Raw genomic sequence first — 8,122 nt, 5'->3', positions numbered from 1 at the left:
CAGAACACACATCTGTACACTGAGAATAACAATAACACTTGTTCTCTTCTATTTCTGAAGCCTGCTTCAATTATGCCCTTGCAGCTCAGACAGGCACTTTCGCATGTGTGCAGGTGGATTAATAAAAACCCATTGAAATGCAAAGTGCGGCCCCCACTCTGCCCAGAGAGGCAGCCCCCCCTCCCCCCAATCCCAAGTGAGCCTGCTCCCCCTGGATCCACTCACGCACATGCAGGTCGGGCGTGAGAAACCAGATGAACCAGACGCAAGACTCACAGGGTCACGGCTGGAGCCCCCCCCCCCCCCAAAGACCAGACAGAGGGCAGCACGCAAGTCACACAAGCCCAATGCAGTCTCTCTTGACATTTTCACCATCTCCACCCCTGATTTGGAAAAAATAAACCTAAGGGCTGATTTATTTATTACCCACAAAACACGCATCACAGCCGAACATTCCATGCACACCCTGGACCACATTTCCCTCCTCGTGAGGCCGAGGGGCATAGAAATAATCAGGCGCTCGTCTGCCCTACACCTGAGACAGTCACGGGGTGCGTGGCAGGCCTGCCCAGTGTGCCCGGCCGTCCCTAATGCGCGGCCTGCACAGTGGCTGTGGTTCGCGCGTTTAAGCCACAGCTGGCCTTGCCTGTGCGGGTGCCACGCCAAGAGCAGGCGTGCATCCTGCCCTTCCCGGGCTGAGAACATCACTGGCTGCCGGACAAGGCATTTCTCCTCAGCAACTGGGTAAACCTGACATCGCAGAAAGGGCTTCCCTGAGTAGAAACAAAAACAAAAGAGAAAGCCAGCCGCATGGGACGACACTCACCCTGTGACTCGTGTCACACGAGACAGGAACAGTGACCGCACCTCAGCCTCCGTGTCCAGCCCCCAGACGAAGCCACCCAGGCAGGTGCAGGGCTGGGTGCAGGGGACACAGCCCAGCCTCACGGGCTCATTCGTGCCATGTGATGAGCGGAAACCAGAATTTAAAGATATGCCTAGTAGTTACGCCTACTTTATTCTCTTTATTAAAAATGGTGGCAGACAACACTTCATTCTGCCCTGTGGTGAAGATGAACTGCTTGTAAGCTGCCGGGCGACCGTGGGTGGTAGCTCACTCCCAGGTGAGGGCCAGGGCTCTGCCGTATGTGAGAGGCCTGTCTGTTCCTCCGAGGGGCCGGGAGGGCTCGCAGGCCTGTGAGCAGAATTGATCAGTTCTCTGGAGAGACCTGGGGCCAGCGTCAGCACCGTGATGCGTTACACATGGGCGCTGGCCCGAGCCCTGGGCCGAGGCTACTCTGAAGGCAGAACAGCTCACCTGAGCACATGCACTCACAGCCCAGGCAGGCAACCAGAGCCAGCAGCACTCCTGCAGGGAGAACGTGCCAAGGCTGTGGGCCATGGCGGGGTTTCATCTGGCCTCATGAAGACCCCAGCCCAGGACGTAAGTCAGGAAGAGGGTCTTCACACACTTCTCAGATTCGAAGACCAAGGTTCAGAGAGGGCTAAGCAACTGCCGGAGGTCACACAGCAGCAAGGCCTGGAGGAAGGACGGACCCCATATTCTCTACTAAAGCAAAGGTGTAGAGGGGGGCTGTCAGCAACAGTGAACCCCCAAGGGCTCATCCCCAACGGGTACAGCCTCTGCCATTCATGCGCATCTCACAGCCTGGCTTGTCTCATCCCCAAGGGGGAAAGGGACTCCCTGTGACCCCACCCAGGACTTTGTGTCAAGGGGGAGGGTCCTGGGTAACAGGTTGGCCCTGTGGGAGAGAAGCTGCGGCAGTGTCCACCTCAGCTGGAGACAGATGGTCCACATGTTGGTCAGACGCCAAGCCCTCTTGGGACACCGTATGCAGCAGAGTTGGGCACCTGGTCACCTGAAGCCAGCACTCCATGAGCCAAGCCCTGCAGGGTGGTGTCCTCAGGAGGGACAGGTCTCGAGAGTGACCAGGGTCCACTCTGTGTGACAGCAGCCACCCCATGTGGTCCCTGGCCTGGATCTGAGGAGAGGGCTGGTGCAGGCCACTAGCGGGCGCCCTTCCCACCAGCCACACATCAGCCCAGAGCCCCTCACCATCCAGCCGCTTATGCCCAGGGCTCCCGCCACGCCCATGCCTCACACCTGGCTTTCCAGAAGCTCCAGGCTGCCTTCCCTCCTGAGGACACAAGCCCCTCCTCCTTGTCCCCGCTGGGGCACTGCCCGCGTCCAGCAGGAAGGAGCAGAGGGTCACAGAGCTGCCAAACACCTGGGCTCAGCCTCGTGTGCGTCACTCGTGCCCAGTCCGAGCCCAGTGGACGTGGGCCTCCTTCCCCAGGGTCACCTCCCTGGATGGGCGTCCCTGTCATCCCCAGCCCACCAGGGTCAGAGGTTGACGATGATCCCGCCACCGAGGGGTCTGCTCAGAAGCCAGGACTCAGGAGGGGGCAGGACGCCCCAGGGCCTGAGATTTCTGCTCCAGAAAAGCTGGGCAAGAGCCTGACTCCAGCGTTGTCCACCCAGGTGGGCTTGAACCTGGCCCCAGGGCAGGGCCTCTGTTGCCCTCAGACGCCGCGTGTGCAGGGCGTGTTGGTCTCACTTCCCTGCCAAACGGGAGCCCACAGTGGCTGCTCTCTGTATTGTGCTGCTGCCAGCACATGCCATCTATGCCACATGGCAACACTGCAGGGACCCCACAGCCTGGACCTACCCATGGGCCCTGGGCCCTGGGCCAGGAGCAGAGGAGATCGAGGGTACTCCAGGGACGTGTTCCATCCTCCAGGCTTTCATGGCCATCCTAGCTGACCCAGTGTCACCAGCGCCCTCGGGTCCCCCTGGAGGACATTTCACAGACACTGGCAGCTCAGAGGTGGCAGTCGAAGCTTTGAAGTAAAAAGTCCTGGGTCAGGATCCCACGTGTGTCCTCACCAGCCAAGCACCAGGACACACAATGACCCCTCTGAGCTTCGCCCTTCTCCATGGAGCGGGTGGGCGAGCCTCGATGGCCGAAGGGACATTAAACCAGGTGACATCCAGAAAGCTCTTGGTCCTAATAAAGGTGAGGTGTGGGGCCACCAGACAGACTGGGCAGCCGGGAAGACTGGCACCAGGCCAGACTGCCCCACGCCTCTCCTGCCAGCAGGCAGGTGCAGCTGACCATAGAAAGCAGCTCAGATATGGAGCCCACGACCCCACTGCGCGTCGATGCTCTGGGATGCCCAACCCCAGACTCTCCACAGTCCGGCGAGGTTGGGGCCAGGGCACGAGGACGCCAGGCTGACAGCCAGTCGTGGGGCTGACCTTGGAGTCTTGGGCCCTTTCACAACCCTCTGAAAGTGATAGGTCTTCCTCCCAGAAAGGGTGGACACAATTCTGCCTCTGATTTCGAGGCTTTATGAACCCCTGAGAGGTGACCACAGATGACCAGGACACTGCATGTGGATTAAACATCCCCGGACTAAGTGCCAGTGGGAGGAAACATGAGGTTGGGATGGGGACCCCGGGGACAGGAGCTGAGGCTGCTGAGGTCCCCAAGGACACCTCCCCGGGCCCCATGGTGGGACTGAACTCACAGCAGACATTGACCGCATGGCCACGTGTTCCCTCTGCCGGCCCAGTGAGAGGGTAAGAACCAGGGCAGGAGGCCTTTTGGGAAGAAGCCCATGAAAACGCCATCCCTCGACTTACCGTTGGGCTCCCTGGAAAGCAGCCTCCTTTGGACAACCAGGCGGGGGTGAGGCGGACGCAGGGCCCCTGGGAAAGGCTGGGTTAGGACGGTCCCTGCAGGCGGCCAGGAGCCTCCCCAGCCCTGAGGCCACCACTACCCTGCCCAGGCCAGATGCCAAAGGCTGGGTGTTCACTGATGGCATCGAAGACCCGCTCTGCTGATGAAAAAGCCTGATCAAGCCTTTAAAATATGAACCCAAAAGGCCCACTTTAATTAGGTTAATAGACAGTGAATTAAAACACTGCTGAATAAATCTTCTGGAAAAATCGTTTTCTGAGTTCAGGTTGGAGGCACTGGATCAGCCTAATTGGTTTGGAACTTGCTGGTTTGGGATTTGAGGGGACGTTTACTTCCGTATTAACGGATTGTGTGACATCCTGAAGCGACTGTGCGGAGACGGGAGCCCTGGAATCTACAAACCCACCTGCAGGGCCCATGGTCTCTCCTGGGGGGCAGGTGTCCGAGCCCTGGTTGCCTGCTGGGCGGGCACTTGTCAGAGGGTTAGATGTGAGTGCTGGGCCACAGAGGCGAGGGAGACCCCACGGCAAGCTGCACAGGGAGTGAATAAGGAGGCATCCAGGGCTCAGCAGACACCAGCCCCAGGGATACAACACACCTTCTCAGGGGCCCATGGGGAGGCGAGCCCCTCAAATTGACTGTTAAAAAAATAACTCAATAAGATTCAAAACAGATAAGCAGTATAAATCTTACTGTGATCAAAATTAATAAAAGTAGAAAATAAAAATGGAAATTAAAGTTCCCCAATTTAGTTCTTTTGAAGTCATGAGATCAAGAGCAAGTGCTCCCTGCAGATGGCAATGGGTGGGGGAGACCTTCACGGCCTTGAACTCCGAGTTCCCAGGTAGATATTCTAATAAACTGGTGGGAGGGGCAGGCAGCCCAAGTCGCTCTGAGAAAGAGCCACAGGGAACGGAGCCAAAGTTGACGCGTTGAGGGGAAAGGCAGCAGAACGCTGGGGTTCAGAAGCTGACTCTTGGGGGAAACTAAGAAGCCAGGACTCTAACAGCCACCTGCCTAAAGCACTCGCCTCGGGGCCGCTGGAAAAGCGCGCCAACGCCCTCAGGAGAACGGACAACAGGGCAGAGGCGAGTTCCCCACGTGCTCGCGGGAAGCGTGGGTTTGCGGAGGCACGCACAGTTGCCTGGGGCCTCCGCAGATACTCGGCAGGTCGGGAGCTCACGCTTCCTTCTACCACCGTTTCTCATGCAGAAAACAGGCAAATATACCAGGTCTTTTCAGATTGGAACAGCAACATTTTTGTCCGATGTCCCATATTCAAACAAACGTATTTGAGGAAATAAAGACCGACTTTGAACTCAGCCTGTGCGCTGGGACACGCAGGGACAACCTGGAGAAAGTTGCCTGGGGCAGAAGACAGTGTTTACAACCAAACATATCCACAGTTTCCTTAGTTCCAGTGGAAATGACTAAAATCAAAGAAACGAGTCAGAATTAATGAAAAGACAAGCTGCAGACTGGGAGAAAAGATTTGCAAACCACACAGCCAACAAAGGAAGCGTATCTGGAATATATAAAGAGTGCTCAAAATTCAACAGTGAAAACAAAAAATCCAGCTGGAAAATGGGCAAAAGACATGAGGAGACATTTCACCAAAGAGGATATATGGGTGGGAAATAAGCTCATGAAAAGTCGTTCAAGGTCATCAGCCGACAGGGAAATGCAAAGTAAGCCCATAATGAGGTATCACCACACACCCATCAGAATGGCTGAAATTATAAGTAGGGACCACATCAAATGCCGGCGAGGACGTGGAGAACCTGGCCCTTCGTCCACGGCTGGTGGGAATGGGAAACGGAGCAGCGTGGAGTCTGAGGAAACCAAGAAGCCCAGCACCTGCACCCCCGGGCGCTTACCCCCGAGAAACAAGGACCTGTCCACAGGTACATAGCCACGAGCTCATCCGGCAGGTGAATGGCTAACACAGGAGGGTGCAGCCATGCAGTGAGGCGTCCTCAGCACCAAGGGAAGACCCTGGGGGGCTCTCCAGGGCGTCACGCGGAAGGAAAGAAGCCAGTCTCAGAAGGTGACATACTGTGTGCTTCCATTTACATAAGTCTTGAAATGACAAAATCACAGAGCGGGAGAGCAGATTAGTGATTGTGGGGATACTTTGGGAGGAGGCGGGGTGGGAGGGGGCTGTGAAGGGCAACGAAGAGGAAGCCCTTCCTGGACATGGAGCGGACCAGAGTCTCAGTCATGGTGGGGGGGGGCACAGAAATTGCACCTGTGACGAATGGGGCAGAATGGGACACCCGCCTGCATACACACTGCTCCGGCCGAGAGGCTGTGCTGTCACATGAGATGTTACGTGTGTCACAGATGAGGAACTCACACAGGACCGCTGTGTGCTGCCTGTTCTGGCCACTTCCTGTGTATCTAGTCTAATTATTTCAAAGTAAAAGTTGTGGGTTTTTTTAAATAACAGCAGGCATTGCTTTGTTCTGGATGAGCCAGACCCCAGGCATTAGCTCGTGTCCTGAAGGGCTTACGCTGCCCGCAATCTTTTGGGCTGCTCACGGCTCTCCCAGGAGCATCTTATCTCACGTTCAAAGTGATGAAAAAGCCTCATTGTCATAACAGCAATTTTTAAATCTGTTTGCACAGCAAGCTAGCAGCCACCCACTGCAACTGCCTTGCAGAGAAAGAGAGTCAGGGAACAACACGGTGTCAGCCGCCCAGGGTTCTGGACGTCCTCCTGTGCGACACAACACATTTCACCCCAACACAGACCACAGACATGGGTGGGATGCCCGCTTTGCAAAGATGCATGGAGCTGCACACCCGTTTGAAGACACACTGCCCAGCGCTCCCCTAATCATTGCTCGAGCGTATTGGGTTGATACACTCGTGGTCACGCTGAGGCTTTTATCTCCGACGGGCAGGGCAAAGGCGCCACAGTCAGGACTTCACTCTGTGCACAGGACAAATATTCCGGGAGCTGCGTCGTCATGGATTTTTAAACCTCTGTGCCGACGCCGTCGTTAGCTTGCGGGAGCAGCAGCTGGAGTATTAACAAGCTGCAGTGGAATATAATTAGACCCCTTGTTCCACCGAATTTGCAGTGCTAACTGGAGACTCTTTGCAGTGCATCTCATGGGGCTGGAATTAACTTAGCTAGACTGCAGTTTTGCTCGTGGGCTGACGGCGGGTCCCTCAGGTCCTGCTGGCTACTCCCCTGGCCCCATTCTAGGCCCAGCTGTACCCATCTCCTCTGGCAAAACTTCCTGGTCTCCTACCTGGTCCCGGTCACTGATCCCTCCAGCAGCAACTTCCATTCCTGTGCCACTTATTCCAATATCTTCTGAGTGCCCAGAGTGTTCCAGGCTGGGACTTGGTGGGAGCAGTCACTGCACCCTCCTGGCCCCCCCCCGCTAAGCCCTCAAGTTCCCCCCAGCCCAGCGGCAGGAAGCCTGCACCCAGCAGAGCAGCAGGACCCAGCCAGACTCACCTGGGGGCAGGTGGTGCTGGGGAGCTTACACACTCAGCAGGCTCTCTCCAAAAAGGAAGGTTTTGAGCTGCTGCCTCCAGGCTCCAGTACCTGCGAAAACCCAAGCCTGGCTTCTGTCAAGGGCATCGTGAAGGGGGACCATATTTCCAGAAACGCCCAGCCCAGCTCCGGGCTCCACGTCAGCCTCTCTAACCAGCGTCCATGTGCTGATATCTGCTGGAATTGCACTGACATTCTGCATGAGAGAAACCGGTCTGCGTGATCCCAACCACCAATGTGAGTATTTAATTTGTATGTTTTGCTGGCAGCTCTCCAGAGACTTTGAAATTGCCCAAATGACTCACTTTTTATCTCAGCACTTTGACACTGTGTACAGCCCACCCAGGATTGATTTGCGTCACAAAAATTGACCCACCCTCAGGTTTCTGGGTCCCATGAAGACGTGCAGTCCCGTCCATGGTGGTCATCCTGCTTTTGTCAGCTCAGCTCTGTCCAGCAGACCTGGCGTTCGCAACATCAAGCCCAGTGCCTCGACCGGGAACCGAAGCTGCCTCAGGTGTCACCTCAACCAGAGCTGCCCACAATCTGTTGGGCTGCTCACAGCTCTCCAGACAGGCTGAACCAAAACTAGGTTCAGACATGGGAGACTCAGAGAATGGGGGTGTTTGGGGTGTGGTGTCTCTGTCACTAAAAGATGGAGCAAAGGCTCCCTCGAGGTTAGAGAGCGGGGAGTGTGAGAGGAGAGAGAAGCAGTGGCTGCCCTCGTTGGCTGCGGCTGAATTCTGTCCCCAAAATGATATGTCCTTACCCCGTGACTGTGCACATGACCTTATTTGGAAACAGGGACTTCATAGGTGGACCTAGTAAAGATGAGGTCACACGGGAGTAAGTGGCCCTAAATCCAGTGACGGGGTTCCCTGTAAGG

General features: G+C 56.1%; 1 long non-coding RNA gene across 2 annotated transcripts; it reads right to left on the bottom strand.

Annotated features, from left to right (window-relative positions):
- Positions 1–303: 303 nt before the first annotated feature.
- On the bottom strand, positions 304–7,717 carry LOC141568171 (uncharacterized). Of its 2 annotated transcripts, XR_012491212.2 has the most exons (4): positions 7,198–7,717; positions 2,691–6,766; positions 1,319–2,583; positions 304–1,195 (listed from the first exon to the last, which is right to left on the bottom strand). It is a non-coding gene; the product is annotated as an uncharacterized LOC141568171 (long non-coding RNA). The 2 variants fall into 2 exon arrangements; XR_012491211.2 differs by having other exon boundaries at positions 1,319–6,766.
- Positions 7,718–8,122: the final 405 nt, after the last annotated feature.

This window comes from Rhinolophus sinicus, chromosome 13 (genome assembly GCF_057876585.1).
Source record: "Rhinolophus sinicus isolate RSI-liver-muscle chromosome 13, RSI-T2T, whole genome shotgun sequence".
In the NCBI taxonomy this organism is placed as follows: domain Eukaryota; kingdom Metazoa; phylum Chordata; class Mammalia; order Chiroptera; family Rhinolophidae; genus Rhinolophus; species Rhinolophus sinicus.
Note: the sequence above shows the minus strand (reverse complement) of the source record. Positions and strands in the feature narration are given on the sequence as shown.